At 32.8% G+C, this 27,800-nt stretch overlaps 1 non-coding gene and 1 pseudogene across 1 annotated transcript; both read right to left on the bottom strand.

The window, feature by feature from the left end:
- Nucleotides 1-1,189: 1,189 nt before the first annotated feature.
- On the bottom strand, nucleotides 1,190-22,387 carry LOC110668004 (L-type lectin-domain containing receptor kinase V.9-like; annotated as a pseudogene).
- A 4,724-nt stretch (nucleotides 22,388-27,111) lies between these two features.
- Nucleotides 27,112-27,218, bottom strand: LOC131178856 (small nucleolar RNA R71). Its single transcript, XR_009147864.1, has one exon. It is a non-coding gene; the product is annotated as a small nucleolar RNA R71 (small nucleolar RNA).
- Between the last annotated feature and the right edge of the window lie 582 nt (nucleotides 27,219-27,800).

Genomic DNA, 27,800 nt, shown 5'->3' with positions numbered 1-27,800 from the left:
TTCTTGATTCTAATACTTAGGTAATCCTAAATTTTTATTTAATTGTATACTTAACTTTCTAGTAATATTTTTGTAATTCTGTTAATTTAATAATTAATTTTTAAATAATAATTTGAAAGACATTTTTTTCTCCCATTATTCTCCTCTTTTCTAGTTATATATATATATATATATATATATAATTGAAAAAATAATAAAATTTTAAAATTATAATTTTATAATTTTAAAACAATTAAAATAAATTAATAAGAATAATATTCCGTGTTTAATGTTTTTTATTGATTTTATTAAAATAAATTGAACAATTTTATTAAATTAATAATAGTTATAGGATTATAATTATATAATTACTATATTAATAACTATAATATTTTTTTAGTATAATTAGAATTATTATTAAAATAATATTAAATTTTTAATTTATAAATAATTTTAATATTATAAATTAAGATGATTTGGTGTTTAGTGACAAATATTTCGTCACTAAAAATTATCAGTGATAATATAATATATTATAGAATTAGTATCATTGAGGATTTAGCAACAAATTTTCTGTCACTAAAAGTTTAACGGCAATAATATTTGTAAGCTAATAATTGCTAAAATAATCAGCGACATATCTTTTTATCGCTGAATAGTATTAGCGATGAATTTATATGGATTAGAGGCAATAAAATACTATTGACGACAAATAATTTATCTGTCATTATAAATGCAGTTTTTTTTTGTATTTTTAAATAATAGATAAATTAATAATATTTTTTATTTCTTAATTTCTTATTTTAATTAATTATTTCTTACAAAATTTTATAATTAATTAAAGTTAAAAATATGTAAGATTAAGAATTTTAATTTTATATGAACTCTAAAAATTAAAAATTAAAAATTTATACAAACTTTAAAATTAATTTAAATAATAAAAATATAACTATAATTAATTTTAAGAATGAATGGTAATTTAGGCAAAGTCAATGTTCCTTTTTCATACATGTATATATAAATATAAATATAGATCAATAAGCTTGCACATGCACACATATATAGAGTAATTTTTATGTCTACTTGATTGACCACACATGGCAGCAAATATAGTTCAAATGATGAACTCAAATCTCTGACTTGTGAAGACTATGAGCACTCCTTAAAAGCATTTCAAAATAGCTAACTTGTTCTCTCTGTATTAGTACAATTAATGTCCCACTGAAATTAGTGATTCAGTGATTCTTAGGGATGGCATAAAACCATGTGAAATGGCATGACTATCTAACTCTCCCCTGTACTTTTGTTCTTGAATATGGGTATCAAAATTTTCAAAGAGAAAAGCATCGCCTTTCAAGTATATTAGAACCTATAACATCTTTGGCCTAATTTCTGCAAGATTATGTGAGCAAATTATTAGTCCAAGTTTCAAAACTAGTTCAACCTCCTCTGCATTGAAATTTTTGTTAAGTTTTGGATTTGTAGTACTCAAGATATTCCCTTCTCTCAAATATTACTATACCCAATTTACCATATTCACCTCTTCTGGTGATGCATGGGGCTCTACTGTCCTTCTACTGCAAGCAACTTCCAAGCAAAATACCCCAAATGCATAAATATTACTGCATGTAGTTGCCTTGCCGCTTCTAGCAAGCTCTAGTGCTATGTAGCCCCAAATGCTGACTATATGAGCATCATGTGCATGTTTGCTACATCTTGCAAGCCTAAAATATCCCAATTTTCCATTTAATTCACCATCTAATAACACATTGCTGGTCTTGATATCTCTATGAACTGTAACTATTTCTCTTTCTTCATGCAGTTAAATAAGCGCTGAAGCTATATCTTTAATGATTTTAAATCTTTGATTCCAATTAAGAATAGCCTCTGGCTTATTAAACAGGAATTTGTCAAGACTGCCATCAGGCATATAATCATAAGCCAAAAGAAACTCACCTTTACTTCGACAATAACCAACCACCCAAACCAAATTGGGATGTTACAACCGACCAATTGTGCCAATTTCTGCAACAAATTCTCAGATTCCTTGTTTGGAATTGTGAGATATTCTTTTCACAGCCACAAGGGCATTTGACATTAGCAACACCCCTTTATAGACCTTTCCAAATCCTCCTTTACGGAAACTTCCTCTATGACGCACCTCACTCACCTACAGTGTAGCCGAGCGATGAGTGCCACATTCGGTGCCGGAGCACCCTATCTTGTCTTGTCATGTCTATTGTAAATTTTAATGTCATTTAAATTAGATAATTTATATGTAGATTTTTTTTTATATCTTATTTCTGTGGAGATCTGGACAGATCCTCCTCTATTTTATTAGCATCTGGCGGGTTCCACTATCACCTGTTAACATATTCATAGTCATCTCACATATTTCCATATCGTATTCTCTTTTATCATATCATTCACAACTATTTATGAAATCTCAAAATGAAGTATCATCTATTGCATTCATATGGAAATTCATAGATAATAAATTACAAGTTTTCATTTCAATCTCAAGTTTAATTTCAAGTCCAAAATGAAATACATCATAAACCAGTAATTACATCATGACTAAACATAATGAACCAAAATACTAGTCTATACATGGGCCCTATCAAAATACAAAAGACCGGTGAGGTGACTCTGGACAATGGCAGATCTGATCGAGGTCCGATTGCACCATCAGGCCGCATCGCACTGCCTGGGACTGATCTCCAGTATCTACACGATGGAAAACCAATGCGTTAAGCATAACGCTTAGTGGTGCATAATTTATAATAACAATAATTTAACATATGAAATAATATCTGCAACTCATAATTTCTAAGTCTTTTATATTTTTATTGCTCTTTAGAAACAATTAACATTATCGGGATCTTTTATGATTACTTATTGTATTTTAAGTCTTAATTAATTTTTTTTTTATCAGTGCCCAATAAACTTATAATAAATTATAAAAGCTGGATACACGGGTGTATACTGGTTAGACAGCTATATGTCTATCTAGCATACGTCTGTCAGGCATGAGGCCAGCTGTCGAGCACGAGGCCAGCTGTAGAGCACGAGGCCCGCTGTCAGGCTTGTAAAGCCAGAAATAAAGTTGGCACAATGGCCAGTAAGTAGGCATATAGCCTGTAGAACAATCATACCAGACATATATTGTCAGTTCATGATTTTCTCGGTAGGCAGTACTGCTATCTGTAGTCCCTAACTGGTATACCAATTTATCCAAACTAAATAAATAAGTCTAGGTATACTATGGGCAATTAAACATTTTTAATTAATTTAGCATTATTCACTATTACTATTTTCTAGTACTGTTCATTGGTATCATTAATTTCATATTAATAGGACATTAATCCTAATTTACATATTCATATCATTTTTAATATTTAATTTTCCTTATGAATATTTTAATTATCCTATATAGCATTTTTCCCATGAACCTTTCTTTAGGTTCATGTTGATGTGTTATCTTTATCTAAGAATTTGACTAGGTTAGGATGTCTATTTAGTCATACTTCCTTCATAACAATTGCTCCTCTATGTTCAAACTTGAATTTCAGTTTTTGAATCACTGAATTTGGGGTTATAGAGCTCAAGTTATGGTCAAAATACCAAAGAAATAGTACTTTCGGACAATTTCTGGGTTGGCAGTTTTAGTGACTAAACTTATGCTAACAATTTGATTTGGTTAAAGGCAAAACTGGGTCAAGTGGTCTTCATAAAAAGTGTATCCCTATATCTAAGCTTTCCATTGATGAAATTTTAGGTCATTTGGACCAATATAGAGAGAGTTATGACCAAATGAACACGTACTGTTTATTTGGTCATTTTCTAGGTTGGCAGTTTTAGTGACTCAATTTGTGCTAATAATTTGAATTGGTTAAAGGCAAACCTGGGTCAGTGGTCTTCATGAAAAGTGTAGCCCTATATCTAAAATTTCTATTAATGAAATTTTAGGTCATTTGGACCAGTATAGAGAGAGTTATGACCAAACGAACACGTACTGTTCATTTGGTCATTTTCTGGGTTGGCAGTTTTAGTGACCCAATTTGTGCTAACAATTTGAATTGGTTAAAGGCAAAACTAGGTCAAGTGGTCTTCATACAAAGTGTAGCCCTATATCTAAACTTTCCATTGATGAAATTTTAGGTCATTTGGACTAGTATAGAGAGAGTTATGACCAAATGAACATGTACTGTTCATTTGGTCATTTTCTGGGTTGGCAATTTTAGTGACCCAACTTGTGCTAACAATTTGAATTGGTTAAAGGCAAAACTGGGTCAAGTGGTCTTCATAAAAGGTGTAGCCCTATATCTAAACTTTCCATTGATGAAATTTTAGGTCATTTGAACCAGTATAGAGAGAGTTATGACTAAATGAGCACGTACTGTTCATTTGGTCATTTTCTGGGTTGGCAGTTTTAGTGACCCAACTTTTGCTAACAATTTAAATTGGTTAAAGGCAAAACTGGGTCAAGTGGTCTTCATGAAAAGTGTAGCCCTATATCTAAACTTTCCATTGATGAAATTTTAGGTCATTTGGACCAGTATAGAGAGAGTTGTGACAAAATGAACACGTACTGTTCATTTGGTCATTTTCTGGGTTGGCAGTGTTTGGTCATCCGGGTTTGGGTAGAGAATTGGTCATGATTTTGACAGAATTTGGGCAGGGTTCCTTCTTGAAAAAATGAAGGTTTAGATGTCCCAAAATACCTCCAATTAGCCTCATACCAATTAGGGCAACACAAAGGGAGATATGGCAATAAAAAGCTACTGGATTCAATAACAACACAACCTGCAAAAAATTCACATTCGCAATTTCAATCTCCTCCTTCTTCCAAACTCCAAATAAGCATATATGGCACTTCTATAAACACCAATCTCAACAAAATTAGGTCAAATTCAAAAATGTCACAAAATCCCCACTTTCAAGTGTACAACCCTAATTTCAAATATCAAATTCACATATATAACTATGAAATCAATTCCCACATATAATACCTTGTTAATTAACTTCCCTAACTAAACTAAAACCAACAAAATCCATCATTTTCATCGTTCCTCTAGGGCTGCCAAATTTAAAGGTTTCTTTCCCAAATTTTTCTTTTTAATTTCATGTAAATTTTCACTTGATTTAGCATGATTTTCATGCTTAAAGAAGAGATTAAGAGTTTTGAGCACTAACCTTTTTTTGTAACTTGTTAAACTTCACTTTCCTTGCTTCTTTTTTGTATCTATAGCTTTCTTAGGGTGTGGAGAGTATTTTTAATAAAGAGTGTTATGGGTTTTGGTGAGTGAAAACTTAGGAAATCAAGCTTGGAAGCTTGAATATCAATGGAGGACTTGAGGGGCCAATGTGGGCGGCACAAGGGAGAGGGAGAGAGAGAAGAAGTGGAGGAAGAAGATGAAGGTGATTGGGGGTTTGTCTTATGTAGTTTATATATTTATATTTTTATTGTACTTAATTTTATTTTAAATTTTCATAAACTTATTTTTCTTTTTTTGCTTTTCTTCTTCTTTTCTTCTTCTTTCCTAATTCAACTCATAATATTAATTTGTGTTAATTATTTTTATTCTCTAAATTTTATTTTTTGTACTAATTTATAAATCCTCTAAACTTTAATTTATTTTTCTCTAAATTTTTTCTATATTTTCTTAACATTTATTTCTTCAATTTATGCCTCCTCACTATAGTTTAGGTGTAGTTCCAGACATTTTGACTGTCCGAACAGACATTAGTCGTCGGAACAATAAAATGTACAGACTACATACGGCGAGGGCGTTACATCCTCTCACTAAAACCATTGGTGGCAACAGAGAGCTCCTCGTATGAGAACCTATGGCATCCAAAATCAACCTCCTAGTCTTCAACTATCTTTGTGAACTTGGCCTTCTTGTTTTAAATATAAATTAAATCATTATAGATTACATGATTAGAGAATATGTATACCTGAAAATACGCTTGTATCCATAATTTTCTATGAACAATCAAGAACAGAAGCGAAAGGGTAGGTTCACAATTCCCAATATCCACAGCTTTCAAATTCTATCTGAATTATATCTGATGTTAAATGAGTTTATCAGAATATATATATATATATATATATAACTGAGAGTTGGGACCTCTTCCTTAGTGGGCTTATGGACAACCTGACCCATTACAGGCTTGCCCAATCACATGACTCAATCCATTTAAATATTGCCAATTACTAAACTTATTATTTGATATCATTATTTAATTTGCAATGAGCCTAACAATTGATTATTGTTAATCAACATCCAGATATAAATAAATAATCCAACAATCTCCCACTTGGATAGTAGTAATCAATTTATTAAACTAAAAGAATAGATTAATAAAATATAAAACAATACCAATAACAAGTAAGCAATTTAACCTATAAAATCCAGTTAATGAAATGGCAAACAAAATAACATTGAATCCGATAGGGAAAATAATATTGTATATATGTGCCAACAAAATCTCAAAAACAAAAACTAAATTTAAATGGAATATGTGAAAAGATGTGTCCAAAAATAATGGTCTAAGCATTCCATACAAATGCTAACCCAAATATAACATAAAATAGACTCTCACTAAACCAAAGCATCATCAAAAGTTTTCACTACACCCATATGTTCAACATGCTTCTGAAAAACACTAATGGGCAAAGCTTTGGTTAAAGGATCCACAATCATTAAGTCCGTAGTAATCTATTCAATCCGAGTCTGTGATTCACGAATCTTCTCTTGAACAAACTAGATTTTGACATCAAAATGTTTAGTTCGACTATAATTCTTGTGATTTTGAGAATAGCAAATAGCAGGAGCATTGTCGCAATGAATGGTCAAGGGCCTTGAGATACTCTCAATAACAAGCATACCAAAAATCAATTTCTTTAACCAAATAGCTTGACAAGTGGCCTCATAACAAGCAACATACTCTACTTCCATAGTGGAGGTAGCGGTAAGTGTCTGTTTGGCACTCTTCCAAGAAACAGCTCCTCCAAACATCATAAAGATGTAATCAGAAGTAGATTTTCTATCATCTACACAGCCTGCAAAGTCAGAATCAGAGTACCCAATAACTTTTAGATTGCCAGATCTTTTGTAAGTCAACATATAATTCTTAGTACCCTATAAATATCTCTTAACTTTCTTTGCAGCTTTCCAGTGACTCCATCCAGGATTACTCAAGTATCTACCAAGGATACTAATAGCAAATACTATATCAGGACGAGTACATACTTGATACATCAAGCTCCCAACAACACAATTATATGGAATCTTTTCCATTTCAATCTGTTCCTTGTCATCCTAAGGACACCGAGCTTTAGAGAGTTTCTCACCTGACAAAACAAGTGCAACAGAAGAGGAGCAAGTGTGCATTTTAAATCTCTTAAGAACTCGTTCAATATAAGCTCCTTAAAACAAACTCAATATGCCTTGAAACCTGTCACGGTGAATCTGAATACCCAGAACATATGGCCTCACTAAGTTCTTTCATGTCAAAATGACTAGTAAGCATTTATTTTATCTTATTTAAGAGATTGATGCTATTACTGGCAAGAAAAATGTCATCAACACGTAACACTAGAATAATGAAATGGCTTCCACTCACCTTTTGACAGATACATCAATCTGAAGCATTCTCCTCAAAACCAAGAGAAGTCAAAGCTTGATCAAACTTCAGATACCATTGTCTAGAAGCCTGTTTCAACCCGTAAATGAATTTTTTCAATTTGCACACTAAGTGTTCTTTACCAGCTTCTATGAAACCATTAGGTTGAACCATATACATATCTTCATACAAGTCTTTATTTAAGAAAGCTATTTTAACATCCATCTGGTAGAGTTCTAAGTCATAATGAGCAACTAAAGCCATAACCACACGAAAGGCATCTTTAGTGGACACTGGAGAAAATGTTTCTGTATAATCTATACCTTCCCTCTGATTATAACCTTTTGCTACTAGTCTGGCCTTATACCTTTCTATTTCACCTTTGACTCCACGTTTGGTCTTAAAGACCCATTTACAACCCATAACTTTACAACCATGTGATAATTTAATAAGATCCCATACTTGATTGTGAAACATAGAAGATAGTTCATCCTGCATGGCTCTCATCCATTCAGAAGAATTAGGACCACATATAGCCTCCTGATAAGAAATAGGATCATAAATATCATCACCATCAAATTCGTGTTCCTGTAAATAGGCCATATAATCATTTGATATTACAGGTCTACGAATACTTTGAGATCTTCTCAAAGGTATAACTTTATCAACTGTATCAGGCCCCTCAGCATCTACAACTGGTGGTTCTAAATTGACATCAACATGATTTTGAACTTCATCATCGCCCTTAGGAGGATTAAAATCTACTGAGAAAGGCAGCAAAGGCACAGGAAAGACAATAGTCTCATCTCTAAGATCAATAACACAAGGCATTTAACTCCCACTATCCATCTCATCCTCAAAATAAATAGCATGATCTGATTCAATAACTCTAGTAGAATGAGTTGGACAATAAAATCTACTACCTCTAGAACTTGTACAGTAGCCAATATAGAAACCACTAACAAATTTAGCATCTAGCTTTCTAATCTAAAGGTTATATGGCCTCACCTCTGCCTTACAACACCATACATGAAAATGTTTCAAACTGGGCTTCTTACCAAACATTAACTCATAGGGAGTCTTAGGCACTAATTTACTAGGAACCTAATTAAGAATGTACACAGCAGTTTTCAAGGCATTACCCCACAAAAATTCTGGTAAAGAAGAATGACTAAGCAAACATCTCACCATATTCATCAAAGTACGATTTCGCCTATCTGCAACCCCATTTTGTTGTGGAGTCCCAGGCATGGTGTACTGTGCCTCAATCCTACATTCTTGTAAATACAAAGCAAAAGTACCAGGATTTCTACCAATCTCACTATATCTGCCATAATACTCACTAACCTTATCTGAGCTTACACATTTAATCTTCTTCACAGTTTCCAGTTTAACTGCAGCCTTAAATGTTTTAAAGGCATCTAAGGAGCTAAACTTCTCATAAAGAAGATCAATCCAACCATATCTAGAATAGTCATTAATAAAAGTGATGTAGTATTTAAAACCTCCCATAGCAACAGGAGACATGGGTCCACAGATATCTGTATGAATCAAATTCAACACAACTTCACTCTTAATTGCCCCTTTCTTTCTAGCTCTAGTAGGAAATTTTCCCTTAATGCAATCAACATATGTATTAAAATAAGAGAAATCCAAACTATGTAAGACACCTTGTTTAACCATCCTTTCTAATCTTTCCTTAGAAATGTGACCCAATCGTCTATGCCATAATATTGAAGAGTTCTCATTAACTTTTTGACGTTTGTGCCCAATAACAACATTGATAGGAACATCAACAAATTGAAAAGGAACAGAATTTAAATCCAAAATATATAAACCATTGTGTAAAATAACGAAACCAATAATATCAGATTTAAAATAAATAATAATTTTTCCATTGCCCTGAAGAAACAAATAACCACACTTATCTAAAAATAGAACTGGAAATTAAATTTCTCCTTGAAGAAGGAACATAAACAGTATCATTTAATTCCAACACATGTCCAAAAGATAAATTCAAGGAAACAGTCCCTATGAGTTCTACTACTACAGCTCTATTTACTCCTAAAATAGACTTCTCCTTTTCACTTGGCTTCCTTACGTTTTTGAACCCATGCAAGGAATTTGAATGGTAGCACCAGAATTCAACCACCAAGAATTTGAAGGAACATTAACAACATTCGATTCAAAACATACTAGAGCTAAGGGGGCAAGTTCTAGACTATTACCTTCCTTCTCATGCTTCTTCTTAAGCTTAAAACAGTCCTCGGACTTATGGCCAGGCTTCTTGCAATAGTTGCACTTGCCTTTGAAGGGCTTCTTCTTAACTATTAATTATGATCATGCTTACCACCATTCTTGTTCTCAAGTTTAGCTTTAGGCTTCTTATCCTTCTGAAATTTCTCATTCGTCTTACGACTAGACCCTTTAAAAATATAGTTAACAAAAGGAGTATTCCCTTTCCTCATAAATTCCTCTTCTTGACACATAATGGCTATCAACTAATCAACTGTGCACTCCCCTTGTTGGGAGTTATAAGAAGTCTTGAGAATTTTAAATTAGGGTGGAAGAGATTCAAGAATGAGCCAGACCAGAAAACTTTCTCCCAAATCAAGATCAAAAAATTAAGCTTATTGAAATAACTTATAAGTGTCATGATGCGTTCCTGTACACCACTGACACCATCATATTGAGTGTGCTCCAGCAAAGAAAGATAATGACTCTTTTGAGCCTTGTCAAACTTAGTAAACTTTTCAGCGACAGCCTGCAGAAATTCCTTAGCAGTCTCCTTATCATGAATACCCTGTCTTGTGGACTTATCTATAGTATACTACATCACCTTTAAGCAAACCCTATTAGAATTTTGCCACTTCTCATGATAAGTCTTTTCAGCAACAATGGATTCATTAGTGAGTTCAGCAGGTGCATCAACCTTTAAGGCTAAATCCAGTTGGGCTATTACTAGGTACATGCTCAGAGACTCTTTCCAATCATCAAAATTACAGCCATTAAGAGTTTTCACAGTAGTTAATTGCATAGAAATAGCCACTGAAATAAAAAATAGAGGAAACATGAATTATCTATATAACATATTCACAAAACTAAAGTTTCCTTTCAGATCCAGCCAAGAAAGCAATTATGTACAAAACTATTATTTATTATAATCCTGCCTAAGGGTCCTGGATTATAATAAAATCAAGAAAACCCATTGAACTCATCAAAATACACACACACACACACACACACACACACACACACACACATACACACACACACATATATATATATATAAACCAACATCTTTAACACTTTTATACCAATAGGGCATTAAAAAAATTAAAGACAATCAACAAATAACATTACCACTAACAATAACGTATTATATTAATAGTGTTATACCAATGGATATATCCACTATTAATATAATCCAAATAACTTTTGAAATCCATGGAATAAATTTTTAAACAAATTAACAAAATAATTTTATGACTAGTCCCGTGATAAGTGAGCTCATAATCATAACAGTGTTTACCATAATAAGAATTTCCATAGACACTATCTTATAAACATAAGAATAATGTTACTACTCACGAATATGTTCTCAATATGCCTGAACATAATTAGTCCAACAAAACCAATAACTGTTAATAAACACACAACCAAACAGAATTGTAAATATTTTATGCTCTTGGCTTTTGTTAAATTAATTACATGTGACAGTATGCAGGTTTCATATGAGTTACGAAATTCAATCATATTCAATCATAATCACTATGCGAATATATTATATACTATTTCGAATACCAACATATAACCATGTGGATTTTGAAATTCAATATATATATATATTTAAGTATTGAACGTAAAAGAAAAATTTTTTATTAAACCATGAAATCAAATTCAATATTTGTTTGCCAAGACTAATATTCAAACACACAACAACGAAATTAACAAAAAAAAAAATTTAATCTCTAACCTGGCTCTGATACCAATTATTATAAATATAAATTAAACCATTATAGAGTACATAATTAGAGAATATGTATACTTAGAAATACACTTGTATCCATGATTTTCTATGAACAATCAAGAACGGAAGCAAAAAGGTAGGTTCACAACTCTCAATATCCACAGCCTTCAAATTCTATCTGAATTCTATCTGATATTAAATGGGGTTATTAGAATATATATATATATATATATATATATATATATATATATATATATATATATATATATATATAGAGAGAGAGAGAGAGAGAGAGAGAGAGAGAGAGAGAGAGAGAGAGAGAGAGAGAGAGAGAGAGAGAGAGAGTTGGGGCCTCTTCCTTAGTGGGCTTATGAATAGCCTGACCTATCACAGACTTGTCCAATCACATGATCCAATCCATTAAGATATTGCCAATTACTAGACTTATTATTTGATATTATTATTTAATCCGTCAATGAGCCTAACAATTGATTATTGTTAACCCACATTCAGATACAAATAAATAATCCAACACTTCTTTCTCCTCCATATAAAGATGAAAGTGACTAGTATTGCGACCAGAGTCACTCTTATCTATTAGTAGTATGCCTTAAAGTATATCATTTAGTATGTATCTTGTACATATTTTATTAATAAAAGACAATTTCACTTTTTCGTTTATATAATGTATTTATGTGTAATAGAAAAGGTCCATTGATATTTTGTTAGAAATTCTATTCTTAAGTTGTTAAGAATATGAGTGACAGTATTTCTAGCACAAAGTATCATAAATTGGTTCACAATCGAGGATACTTCACAATAAGGATATGACTTATCCAAAAATATTGTAATCATGTTTGTTCCCAAGGTATTTATATAAGATATAAATAAGATGGAATGGTAAGTCTCATGTCATATAACAAACATGATAGGCACTGATACATAATAAGTAGGCCGAACCAGTGATGCATATGACAAGCACATGAAGTTTACTCTTGTCAATGCATTGTCATATATCATATCAGTGCATATAATCTTTAGACCTGAGATAACACAGTTATCTTGTATATAGGTGGTTTGAGTTTGATACTGCTTTCATACTTGTACTGTGTATGAGTATATGGGCATGTGTTGGCTCCTACTAGTTATATATGGAGGTAGGTGTTAATCAAGATGAAATCTGTTATCCTAAGTAAATAGGGATAAAGTCCTATGTTCATTTAATTGTTCTTGATGTTTTAAGTTCCTGGCCAGGATAGATAGATTTAGTCAGAAAAGAGTTTCTGATAAGAAAATCTAATTAATCAAGAACTGGAATTAAAAGAGAACATAATATTCATAGCAAATGGGGTTTGACATAAACCATGACTCCAGCTCGAATAGGGATTTTGTAACAGAGAGATTCTAGTGCATGGTAACATATGATTAAATGTTCATTTAAGGTATAAGAAAGAGTTCTGATGATATTAAGAGTTAATATTATATCTCATTGCCAATTAGTGATGAGCCTAGTAAGTCACACACATACACAAAATAATCACCAAATAAAATGTGATTTAATTGATTAATTAAAGAGTTTAATTAATTAATTAATTAGGTTTAGTTTGCAATAAGATTGCAAAGTTCCTAGCATGACTTGAAACCAAATCTAGGTTATTGGATGTATAGTATAAGTTAAATTTATATTTAAAGTGTTTAAATATGAATTTAATTGTGAGAAATTAATTCATAGAGATTAATTAATTAATTTATATTTGATATAAATTGATTTGAAGAGGAGAAATAATGATTTTGGATTGAGAACTCAAAATTACAAAATAAGGGTAATTTGGTCATTTCACATGGTGACATGTGGCACTATAAGATGGTGACACATGGCATCATATAAGTTTGTTATTTGTCTTCCTATCATGCAAGGTGATCAAAGTCAAGATTAAGTCTAGCTTTGACACTTGGCTTAATATGATTAGGTCAATTAAAAATAAAATGCAATGTGGTGGTGACATGTGGCATAAGATTTAAGTGGCTTAATGACCTAATTATAAAAGGGAAAAGAAAGAAGAAAAAAACACAACATTCTCTCTTCCTCAAGGTGGCGGCACCTCTTTCTCCCTCTCCTCTCTTCATCTTTTCTCATCAATTCAAAGAGAATCACTCCATTCCCTTTGAATTAAAATTGTTAGAAATTGTTTCTAGTGTCCTGTATACACATATAACCTCTCTAAAGGTAAGAACCCAATTTATAATTGATTGGCAAAGGCTTGAGAAGCAAATTGGAGGCTGCCCATTGGTGATCTTGGTGTGGATAAGCTAGAGGGACAATGCTTGGGGTCCCAATGCTTCCTAAAGGTGCCAATCACATCCATAGTGCATCAAAGAGATTAGTGCTCTAACTCCTCTTTTAAACTAGGGTTTAAATGAATTAATTTGTTGATTCACAATCTTGAATGGCAAACATAGATCCTAATACATATTAAAAGTGTTTTAATATGCAATTGAGCATTGAAATTAATTAGGCACATAAAAGATGTGGTTTGATGCATGTAACTCTAGAAAAAAATTTTTGAAATTCAATGCTCTAATGAACAATTTTCATGCTTTCGCTCCTTCAATTGGTATCAGAGCCACTATATTTACCAATAAAGATTTAAATATGAGATTTAATTGTGTGATTTAATCAAAATTTGATTGATTCAATGCTGTTTGGGTCACCATAGGTGGCGGTATGTTTGTATGCTCCATGGGTGCGCATGGCATGGGCCCTTCCAAGTGTGTGCATGGTTATGGGTTTCATTGTGCAATTGTTGTATGATCTAAGGCCCATAATTAGGCCCATACTTAATTAAATTGTTTAATTAAGAATTTTAATCACACAATTAAATTTTGATTCAATTATTTGAATGAGATTCAAATCTAAATTTTTAAATTGTTTGAATGAGATTCAAATCTGAATTTTTTAGTTGAATATGAGATATTCAATTTAATTTTAGTATGTATATTTTGTTTAATTGTTAAATGGTAATATGCATAATGGATGATCATGGACAATAAAAGACCAATGTGATTGGATTTATTTCTTTTATTTTTCTTTGGGTTGTAAAATAATTAATTTTATTTTTGGTGGCATGTCTTATAAGTGTTGTAATAATTTGAGTTGTAATTTCATTTATTTAAGGACTTTAAAGTCCATATTCTTGTAAATTCTCCTAGGTATGCCAAGGATTACAATATAATTGGATTGCAAGAAGATCAAGGAGGTCAAGAGCATTGGTAGGACCAGTGGGAGGAATTCAAGATCAAGTGTTGATTATGTACTCCTTCAGCAACTCATAAAATGAATGAATGAAATGCACCTAGGAATGTCCTGATTTAATTCTTGGTGGCTCAGAATTGAATCCCTTAGAAAGTCCATGATCATACCATATTTATTGTTTATCCATGTATGCATGAGATATATGAGAATGTATGCAAGTATATGATATATGCATGCTAATTGGATAATATGCAAAGTGAGACCGTAATAGTAATTAAGCCGACCACTAAATCTTCCAAATAAATGATTAAGTTGGAAATGGTATAATTAAAGTAATTATATCATGGGCCTTCCATTGAGGCAATTATTTTAAGAAATTTTAAATACTTGCGTGTGATGCATTTAATTTAAGAGATTTTCTTAAGAATAATTGTTAAGCATGAGATGTTGTAAATATATAAATAAGTTGATGGCCAATAATGGATGTGTTTGAGGACATTAAAATTATTTGCATGTTTACTGGCTTAATGGGATCAACTTAACTAATGCAAGATGAATCAATAATGGATGTGCCTGAGATTATGAGCATTAAGGGCTAGATAAATGATTGAACCTCACATGAGATGTGATGATGGATATGCCTGAGGATGATCAATAAGACTATAAGAATTCAATCACCCACTAGAAATCCATCCAACTAGGATTTTCGTTTCCTACTTTGGAAGTGCAGGATTCACTAAGTTAGTGGAAGGACCAATTTGATTAAAAGACCATAATCATTTTGATTAATTACTTGATACATTTACTAATTAATCTAGTTATTTTATGCAGTTATTCTTCTGATAATAATGAGCACACAACAACCACCACCATCCAATATACTTGCGAGCATACTTGATCACAATAGGTTGACGAGACCTAATCTTTCTGATTAGCTAAGAAATTTAAAACTTATCCTAAACCTAGAAGGTATTTGATATATTCTAGACTCAAAGGTTTCTCGTCCCTTACCTCCAGAGGCCACTCAAGAGGAACATGAAACTTTGGACAAGTGGAAGGAGCATGATATGAGAGCCAAATGTTACATGCTTGCTTCCATGAGTAATGAGTTACAGAAGCAGCATGGGAACATGCAAAGTGCAAGTGAGATCCTTCTTCACCTACAAGAGTTGTATGGTGAGCACAGCAGGAATGCTAGGTGTGAGATATCTAGACAGTTATTCCGCATGAGGATGTCTGAAGGAGAGAATGTAAGAGATCATGTCCACAAGATGATTCGGCTTATTGAGCAGCTGGAACATCTTAACTTTCACATGGATTTCCAACTACAAACAGATTTGATCCTTTAGTCCCTACCTGAGTCATTTGGGAATTTTGTGACGAATTTTCATATGACTAAGCAGAAATATACCTTGGCTGGTTTACTTAATATGCTGATTATTGCCCAAAAGAATATGTTGGGTAATAAAGAAAAAGAGGTAGCTTTGATTGCATCTTCTTCTGCTGGCAAGTCCAACAAGAAGAAGGGCAATAAGAAAAAGAAACCTCAAGTTCCAAGACGTTCCAAGAAGATAGCCAAACAGAAAGGGAAGACCAAAGCTAATGCAGGCAAAGGAAAGTGTTTCCACTACCAGAAGGATGGGCACTGGAAAAGGAACTGCCCAGAGTATCTTGCTTCTTTGAATGACAAGAAGGATACACCTTCAGAAGGTATGTCTATATCTTGTTATTTAGATGCTGATAATGCTCATAGTTCATCTATAGCTTGGGTTTTAGATACTAATGCCAGTTCTCACATTTCTTATGATATGCAGGAACTAGCAAATAGTAGCAGCTTGCATGCTCGAGATGTTAGACTCTGGATTGGCGATGGCTCAACTGTATAAGCTTTATCCATAGGATCTAAATCTTTTTACATGTGTAGACATATTTTGTGTATGAGTAATATTTTGTGTACCTGATGCTTTTAAGAGCATCATTTCTATATCTAGTTTGACTAGAAATGGTTATGAATTTCAGTTCACAAATAATGTTTGCAATATTTATTTTGAAAATAAATATGTTGGCTTGGGTTATATGCATGATGGTCTTTATTATTTGGAAAATAATGATAAACACAAATTGAATGCAAGCAATCTAAAAGAATTCAATGTCATGATGAAAATCAACTCAAGTTCAAAATATATTTGGCACTTACGATTAGGTCATGTTGCATAAGATAGGATTGTAAAACTGGAGAAAATGAGGATTTTATCCTCATTAGGTACTGAATCTACTTCAACTTGTGAATCCTGCACCCTTTATTGGACAAGAACTAAGAGCTAAAAATATTTTGGAGCTAATACATAGTGATGTATGTAGTCCATTTAAAGAAATGGCTAGAGGAGGTTTTTATTACTTATTACCTTTACTAATGATAAATCAAGGTTTAGGTATTTGTATTTGATGAAATACAAACATGAATCCTTTGAAAAGTTTAAAGAATTTAAATCTAAAGTAGAAAATCAAACAGGAAAAAGTATTAAAACTCTTTGATCAGATCATGGAGGTGAATACTTAAGTACTGAATTTGATGAATACTTGAAAGAGTATGGCATTGCTTTGCAGCTGACTCCTCCAAGAATGCCACAGTTGAATGGTGTATCTGAAAGGAGAAAACGTACCCTATTGATATGGTACGTAGTATGATGAGCTATACTGATATGCCAATCTCCTTTTGGGGATCTGCATTAGAATTAGCTTTGCATATTCTGAATAGGATTCCATCAGAATCAGTTTCTTTCACACCTTATGAGATATGGCATGGAAGAAAACTAAGTCTTAAGCATGTTAAGATTTAGGGTTGTCTAGCTTATATCAAAAAGCTAAACACTGATAAATTAGAAACTAGATCAGAAAAGAGTCGATTTGTTAGATATCAAAAGAAAGTTTGGGATATTATTTTTATTTGCCTACATCACAAAAGGTTATGATAAGCAGAGATGCCATATTTCTTGAACAACAGTATATTCAAGAAGGAGGCAAAGGAAGACAAATAGAGTTAGAATTGGAGAATTCTAACCAATCAAAAGATCAAATGGATATAGAATCATCTAGTCAACCTACACTTATTGATGAAACATCTATAGTAATTCCTCGCAGATCAACCATGATATCTCACCTACCAATGAGATATGGTTTTCTTCATGAAGATGAACAAGAGTTGTTTACTCATGAAGAAGTATATCATGGAGATGATCCACTTACCTATGAAGAAACTATATCAGATATAGACTCTTCAAAATGGATTGAAGCTATGAAATCCAAAATTGATTCCATGTATAAGAATCAATTTTGGGATCTTGTTGACCCACCTAAAGGTATTGTACCTATAGGGAATAAATGGGTTTCAAGAAGAAAATTGGTTCTGATGGAAAGGTAGAGACCTATAAAGCAAGGCTAATAGCGAAAGGGTTTCACCAAAGGTAAGGAATCGACTATGAGGAGACTTTCTCGCTTGTTGCCATGCTTAAATCAATTAGGATTCTATTAGCAATAGTTGTATACTATGACTATGAGATTTGGCAGATGGATGTCAAAACAGCTTTTCTCAATGGATACATTGAAAAAAACTTTTTCATGGAACAACCTAAGGGTTTTAAATCCTAAGATGGTTCCAAGGTATGCAAGCTAAAGCAATCCATTTATGGATTGAAACAAGCTTCGAGGAGTTGAAACATCCATTTTGATGAAGCCATTAAGTCATTTGGTTTTATGAAAAATATGGATGAACCATGTGTATATAAGAAGGTTAGTGATAATGCTATCACTTTCCTTGTCTTATATGTGGATGATATTCTGTTGATAGGTAATGACATAAGTATGTTGACAGTTGTAAAGGTATGGTTGTCAAATACATTCTCCATGAAAGACTTAGGGGAGGCAACCTATATTCTTGAAATTCGCATCTATAGAGGTAGAGCGAAAAGAATAATTGATTTATCCCAAAGTCTAAACTTGGAAAAGGTGTTAAAGAGGTTTAACATGCTTGATTCCAAGAGAGGATTGTTACCAGTGAGACATGGTATCCACCTTTCTAAAGAGATGTCTCCAAAGACACCTGAAGAAAGAGATAAAATGGTCAGGATTCCATATGCTTTGGCTATTGGAAGTTTAATGTATGCAATGATGTGTACTAGGCTGGATATCACACATGCTGTTAGTTTGACTAGCAGGTTTCAATCTAATCCAGGTTTGAAATACTGGATAGCTGTCAAGAACATCCTTAAGTACTTGAGAAAAACTAAGGATTTATTCTTGATTTATGGAGATGGTGACTTACAATTGGATGGTTATACTGATTCTGATTTCCAATTACATATCGATGATAGAAAGTCTATCTCTGGGTTTGTGTTCATTTGTAATGGAGGTGCAGTTAGTTGGAAGAGTTCCAAATAGAGTACGATGGTTGATTCCACTACAGAGGCCGAGTATATTGCTACATCAGATGCTGCAAAAGAAGCTGTTTGGATAAAAAAATTCGTGATAGAACTTGCAATAGTTCCTTCCATTAAGTCAGCAGGTCCACTCAACTGTGACAACAATGGAGTGGTCATACAGGCTAAGGAACCCCGGTCTCATCAGAAATCCAAATACATAGAAAGGTACTACCACATTATCAGAGAAATAATTGGGCAAGGCGACGTAGCCATGCAGAAAATAGCATCAGCTGAAAATCCAGCTGATCCATTCACGAAGCCTATGTCACAAGCTCAGTTAGACCGACATCTTGAGAAGATGGGTCTAAGATATTGTAATGAATGGCTCTATTGCTAGTGGGAGATTATTAGTAGTATGCCCTAGAGCATATCATTTAGTATGTATCTTGTACATATTTTATTAATAAAAGGCAATTTCACTTTTCTGTTTACATAATGTATTTATGTGTAATAGAAAAGATCCATTGATATTTTGTTAGAAATTCTATTCTTAAGTTGTTAAGAATATGACTGACAGTATTTCTAGCACAAAGTATCATAAATTGGTTCACAATCGAGGATACTTCACAATAAGGACATGACTTATCCATAAATATTATAATCATATTTGTTTCCAAGGTATTTATATGAGATATAAATAAGATGGAATGGTGAGTTTCATGCCATATAACAAACATAATAGGCACTTATACATGATAAGTAGGCCGAACCAGTGATGCATATGACAAGCACATGGAGTTTACTCTTGCCAATGCATTGTCATATATCATATTAGTGCATATAATCTTTAGACTTGAGATATCACAGTTATCTTGTAAATAGGTGGTTTGTGTTTGATACTGCTTTCATACTTGTACTGTGTATGGGCATATGGGCATGTGTTGGCTCTTACTAGTTATTTAAGGAGGTAGGTGTTGATCAAGATGGAATCTGTTACCCTAAGTAAATAGGGATAAAGTCCTATGTTCATTTAATTGTTCTTGATGTTTTAAGTTCCTGGCCAAGACAGACAAATTTAGTTAGAAAAGAGTTTCTGATAAGAAAATCTAATTAATCAAGAACTGGAATTAAAAGAGAACATAATATCCATAGCAAATGGGGTTTGACATAAACCATGACTCCAACTCGAATTGGGATTTTGTAACAGAGAGATTCTAGTGCATGGTAACATATGATTAAATGTTCATTTAAGGTATAACAAAGAGTTCTGATGATATTAAGAGTTAATATCATATCTCATTGTCAATTAGTGATGAGCCTAGTAAGTCACACACATACACAAGATAATCACCAAGTAAAATGTAATTTAATTAATTAATTAAAGAGTTTAATTAATTAATTAATTAGGTATGGTTTGCAATAAGATTGCAAAATCTCTATCATGACTTGAAACCAAATCTAGGTTATTAGATGTATAGTATAAGTTAAATTTATATTTAAAGTGTTTAAATATAAATTTAATTGTGAGAAATTAATTAATATAGATTAATTAATTAATTAATTTATACTTGATATAAATTGATTTGAAGAGGAGAAATAATGATTTTGGGTTGAGAAATCAAAATTAAAACATAAGGGTAATTTAGTCATTTCATATAGTGACATGTGGCACCATGAGAAGGTGACACATGGCATCATATAAGTTTGCCATTTTTCTTCTATCATGCAGGGTGATCAAAGTTAAGATTAAGTCTAGCTTTGACAATTGGCTTAATGTGATTAGGTCAATTAAAAATAAGATACAATGAGGTGGTGACATATGGCATAGGGTTTAAGTGGCTTAATGACCTAATTATAAAAGGGAAAAGAAAGAAGAACAAAACACAACATTCTCTCTTCCTCAAGGTGGCGACACCTCTTTCTCCCTCTCCTTTCTTCATCTTTTCTCATCAATTCAAAAAGAATCAGTCCATTCTCTTTAATTAAAATTGCTAGAAATTATTTCTAATGTCCTATACACACATACAACCTCTCTAAAGGTAAGAACCTAATTTATAATTGGTTGGCAACGGCTTGAGAACCAAATTGGGAGCTGTCCATTGGTGATCTTAGTGTGGACAATGCTTGGGGTCCTAAGTGCTTCCTAAAGGTATCAATCACATCTATAGTGCATCAAAGAGGTTAATGCACTAACTCCTCTTTTAAACTAGGGTTTAAATGAATTAATTTATTAATTCACAATCTTGAATGGCAAACGTAGATCCTAATACATAGTAAAAGTGTTTTAATATGCAATTGAGCATTGAAATTAATTAGGCACATAAAAGATATGGTATGATGCATGTAACCCTAGAAGAAATTTTTTAAAATTTAATGCTCTAATGAACAATTTTCATGCTTCTGCTCCTTCACTGTCATGGATAATCCAACTATCAATGCTACTTTTCCCTTTCTGGTCACTTTACCAAGTAGAGATGGAACACAGGATAGATCAAGTTCCTGAGCTTGCTCATCAAATAGAAGCTCCAACCTAGAACATAATGACTCTGATCTAATTGGTCTATGGAGGAGGAAAAACCCACAAACATTTAGTCCAAGATGACTAGTGAGATATCAATATCCAAAGACAAAAGTGGAAGTTTGGGCTTACTTGTATGAATTGGAGACAATGTAATATTAAGTTGATTCCTAGTGGCATCATACTCCACCCAAATCTGAGTTAGTTCCCCGCTTGCAAGACTCAGATTCTTGAATTCTCCATATTCATTTAGGAAATAACTTGCAGGAGCTGATTTGATAGATATTAAGCTATTGATGTCGATGCCAACATGATTATCATTGATATCATTAAATTCTTGGTTTTGGAACGTATCAAGCTCAATTACAACAATATGATAATCAGATGATAGTCCATTAGATGTCTGGTTCAATATTCTAAAAAACTGCCCTGATGAAGCTCCAGGCAATTCTTTCAAAGGAGTTATCAGAGAATTTCGAATTCTCATGGGACATAGTAAATATAAGGGTGGTAGAGAAAGAAAGCACACTATTCTTGAAGTTCAGGGGCTGAGTATAAAAGGCATGGCCAATTCCTGACGAAGTGTTATCGGTGAGCTGGAAAAGACCATTAGGCATGACCAGAGCCAGGAATTCAACTGAGGGGGTCCAATTAAAATATGTAATTTGTAAAAATAATATAAATAAATAAATATAAATTAACAAGAGGATTGTTTAGAAAATATTAATAAATTGTTAAAATTAAATTACAATAATCCTCGTCTATTTTTCATTAACTGAAATCTATTCATAATAACTTCATTGCCAATACTTGCAAATACATCCCTTTCAATGTAAGTCACTAAACAATCATTTAGTAGCCCGTCTCCCATTCTATTACAAAGTGAACTTTTAGTGATATTCACTGCAGAAAAAGCTCTTTCCAATATGGTTATAGCAACTGACAAGATTAATGATAATTTGACTGACAAATACACCAAAGGAAAAACAAAATACTTTCTTGTAGTAACCATTTTCTCAACAAGATCTCCAATTCTACTCACTTTAAAAAATTTCTTATTCATACGCATATCAAAGATAAAGTTTTCAAGTTAAGATTCAAGTTCTGCAATACCTCTATTTGCATAGGCTGGTATCTGTTACTGTTCCAGTGATCGGTATCAGTCCGAATAATTAAGAGGATTAAAACTATGTTTAAGACACCTAGAAAAACCCTGATTGAAAATAAATAGTGATTACCAGATAGAAAAATAAAAATAAGAAAAACAGAACATAAAAGGTAAAATGAGCCGAGAGTCACAGCGATGGTGACCTTCTCGGGAAGGATTACGAAGTCGATTTAAACTCAAATTTCGAACCGTAAAATGTGACGCCGGGGTCCTTAGGACTATTGTGAACACAGTGGAAAAGAGAAAATCACAATAAAAAAAAATTATTAAGCCGGTCAAATAATTAGGTCAGGGATCCGGAAGAAATATTGAATTATTTGCAAACTAGGTCGAACCGACGAGGGGCAATTTGGTTAATTGACCCCTAGAGCTGAATCCTGACCTAACTGTCTAATAAAATCAAAGAAACAAAAATTTTCAGATCAAGAATTAAATTAAAGAACTAATGGAAAAATAAATGTAAAAGAAAAAGAAAATTGAAAAAGTTTATTACATCACCTTTATGACATCATCATGATGTCAAGCATAACTTGTATTAAGTTTTAAATTATTAGTTTGTGCACCACTGAGTTCACCACTCAGCGATAGCTTTGTATGCTGTCGCAGGTGAAAGAAATTATAAAGCAGCTAAGCAAGATTACTGAAAAACATAGTGAGACTATCTTCGGGTATATCATAGGTATACCCTTGAACTTTAGATTTTGATGTAATTCTTTAATTATATGTATGAAATGTACTTTGAGCAGTTGTACCAACTCTTTTGTAATATATTTTTGGATTGTAATGAAATACAAATTATTATAAGGTTATCTTGAGATTTTGTTTATTTATAAAGTTTTGCACTACTAAATTTTTAATGATCCCATGAATGTAAATATTAATTTTGTTACCTTAATAAGAGGTTTCAATGTTTGATTTAATTTAAACTGTGTATTGAGTTACTTGTGCTGATTTGTGAAATGAAATTGATTAATGAAGTTGTGATTGAGAAATATATTAGGAGTGTCTTTATTTTCAGGTTTTGAAGAATTGTTTTCTTAAAATACAGACGACACTCTGTCGAAATTTTTGTAAAAATTATGTGTAACACCTCTATTTGTGTAGCCTGGTATATTTCACTGTTCCAGTGACCGGTGTCGGTCCGGACAATTAAGGGGATTAGAACCATACTTAAGACAACTAGAGAAACCATAAACACAAATAGTTAGTAATGTTCAATTAGTTAAGTATAAATAAGAAAAACAGAACATAAGAAGTTAAACAAGCTGAGAGTCACAACGATGGGTGACCTCCTCGGGAACGACTGCGAAGTCGTTTTAAACTCAAATTTCGAACCGTAAAATGTGACGCCACAGTCCTTAGGACCCTCATGAACACAGTGGAAGAGAGAAAATTATGAAAAAGAACTGTTAAGCCAGTCAAATAATTAGGTCAGGGAGCCGGAAGAAATATGCAATTATTTGTAAACCGGGATGAACCGGCGAGGGGCAATTTGGTCAATTGACCCCGAGAGCTGACTCCTGACCTAACTGTCAAATAAAATCGGAGAAAAGAAAATTTTGGGATCGAGAATTAAATTAAAGAACTAATAGAAAAATAGAAAAAAAAAAGAGAGGAAAATGAAAAAGTAAAAAGGTGATGACATCATGCATGACCCCTGAACATTTTGTACGGGTATTATTTTATACCCTTGTAAATAATTTTGATGTAAATATAGAAATGTTGTATGTATCAATGTAAGTCGAGCAGTTTGTAAATAAATTGTAATAATATTATTTTGGATTTTTTTTCTGTAAATTTAATATTTGTACATATGAATTTCCTGCTTTATTGATGAATACATTTTGCATAGTCATTTAGGTCTAATTTCATAGCCATTTTATTTTATTATTAGTTATTTTTAGCTAATTTCATTAGTTATTTAGTTAGTTTTTCATAATTGTCAATTTTGGATTAATTTGTAATTTTTACTTTGTTTTGTAGGAAAAATGGTGTTTTTGAAGGACTGAAGAGAAATTTTGCCATTGAGGAGTGACTTCTATAGCCAAAGATGTCAAAAACAAGTTTTCAAGCTGAAATATGTATTGACCAAATTGTCCATAACTTGCCGCATAAGCTATGCAGATCTGCATAAGGAGAAAAGTCACTGTTCCAATACCTGCCGAATGGTGCATAAGGAGAGTGCATGGCTTATGCAGATTCACGCCTCCCTTATGCACTCTCGCGAAATTGTGCATAACCTATAGTCATGCAATTTCGCATAAGAGAACCAGAACCAGTCGAAAACTGCATAAGGGACTGCATATATGCAGTCCCACAAAGGTTTCATTAATGAGCTGGCAGAAGATTCCCTCAGAAAATTCCTCCTAGAACACACCATTTTAGGGCTCTATGTCAGAAAATACTATAAATAGTCCCATTTCCCATTTTAGAAAGTGGAGACAAGGGGAGGAAAAAGAAGAGGAAGACAAGGAGGAGGTGTAGGCAGCAGCTGAAGAGTCACTTTCACCTTCCACACCATTTTCAACCAAGATTTGCAGATTTCTTTCTTTCCTTACATTTTTCCTACATTTCTAGTGTTTAGTTTCTTGTTTCTTAGCTTAGATTAAAGCTTATTTTCATATAAACTCAGATTATCTTGTAAACATTATGGATAGTGAGTAGTTTTACTTAGATTCTGGAGTAAGGGTTGTAATATTTGAGATATTTTGTGGATTTTGATTGGGTAATCCATATTTTGTGGTCTTAATGAGTTTTATTCATTTCTTGTGTGCTTAATGACATACTTAGTGTAGGATCCCATTAAGTGATGTTCTTAATCCATGGTTGAGGCACCGAAAGGAGAAGGCCTTGTGATAGATAATCAAGAAATTGGACTTAATTAACTTAGATCTAGAAATAGACTAAGGATTAAGAGGATTCACAGATTAATTAAAGAACTTAATGGGTCTTAATTAACTCTAACTTCACGAAAGTAGGATTAGATTGATTAAGGCACTCTTTGTCTCACTCGAAAGGGTATTCAAAGGATTTAAGAATTAATCTCCTTAAAACCCGTAAGTTCCACGAGATTGGATAACTAATTTAAAATCCCAAAATAGCTCGAATATGAAATCTCGAACTCCGGAATCGCCTTTTTATCATTGTCAATTTCTAATCGAATTTAATTACTTGCCATTTTGAATATTGCCATATTTGAATTTACTTTATTTTAATTTGATGCAAATTTAGTTAAATCATTATATAGTTGAATTGATTATTGATTTTGCACATATAGATTTCATACTCCAATACCCATTAATTCATTGCTTTAATTTCAAAAATAGTTCAATTTAGTCAACTTTTTATATCAAAAATTCAATCATTAACACAACTCCTCGTGGGAACAATATCTTTTCTATATTACTTGTACGACCCGTGCACTTGCGGTTAGGCCACATCAAGTTTTTGGCGCAGTTGCCGGGGAGTTGTTTGTTTAAGATTGAATTCTTGATTATTTTAGTTGTTTTTAGTTTTATCTTTGTTATCTTTTCATTTTGTGTTTATTTGTTCTTTTTCAGGTACTTTTAACCTTTTATGAGAAGAGCTAGAAGCACAAGTGACATATCCTTATTGTTTGATCCTGAAATTGAGAAATTTTATAAAGCCAACAAGAAAGAATCCAGAAGAAGAAAAGAAGCATTGAGAGAAACTGAATTAGAAGCAAACATGGCTGATGAAAGAATGAGAATTGGTGGTAATGCTGGAAATGATCGAAACAATGAAAACGCAGCCCAAGGTGAAGAAGTTGTTAATGCTAATGTGCCTAGGGGAAGTATGATGCATCATGCTTTTCCTCGTTTTGATGATTTGAGAGAAAGCATAGCAAGACCAAGAATTGATGCAAATAGTTATAAGATGGATTTTGGAGTTCTTCAAATGATTCAAAATTCCCAATTTGGGGGACATCCTTCTGAAAATCCACACACACATCTGAAGAAGTTTGCTATGATTTGTGATATGCAAAAACAACCTGGAGTATCTGATGATGCAGCAAGATTGAAGCTATTCCCATTCTCTTTGAAAGATAGAGCATTGGATTGGCTTGATTCTTTACCTCACAACTCCATCACAAATTGGGAGCAGCTCACTGATGCATTTCTTGCACAATATTTTCCACCTGGAAAAACTCAAGAATTGAGGAATCAAATGACAGCTTTCAGACCAAGAGAAGATGAAACTCTTTATGAATCATGGATGAGATGGAAGGAGTTGGAGAGACTATGCCCACATCATGCCATTCCAAAATGGATGATAAATCAGAATTTTTACACAAATGTCACTCCTGCAATTAGAGGGATTATTGATGCTCAAACAGGAGGAGAATTTATTATGAAGTATGAAGATGAAGCTTATGAGCTATTGGAGAAAATTGCGAAGAACACTCATCTTTGGAGTAGTCCAAGAGGACCAGCTCCAACTCAAAAGAGGCAAGCTGCTGGAATGTATGATCTTGATCCTTTCAACATGATTAATGCAAAGTTTGATGCACTTACAAATGTCTTGGCTAAGAAGATGGAAGATTTGAGTATGTTGGTTAGTTCATCATCATCATCTGGAAGTTCACAACAAGTTGCTTATGCAGAGGGAATTACCAGCTGTGGAGTAGACTATGGAGAGCAAGCTGCATATGTTGGTAATTATGGAAACAAGCAAATGGGGAATCCTTACTCTCAAACTTATAATCCAACTTGGAGGAATCATCCCAACTTTTCATGGGGAAATCAGCAAAGTCAAGTTCCAAATCAGAATTTTCAACCACAACAGCAACAAGGAATCCCATATCAGCAAAATAGGCAACCATTGCCTAATTTTTAGTAGAA

This window comes from Hevea brasiliensis, chromosome 3, assembly GCF_030052815.1.
Source record: "Hevea brasiliensis isolate MT/VB/25A 57/8 chromosome 3, ASM3005281v1, whole genome shotgun sequence".
Taxonomy (NCBI): Eukaryota; Viridiplantae; Streptophyta; class Magnoliopsida; order Malpighiales; family Euphorbiaceae; genus Hevea; species Hevea brasiliensis.
The sequence above is the reverse complement of the archived record's forward strand: the minus strand, read 5'-3'. Positions and strand labels throughout refer to the sequence as shown.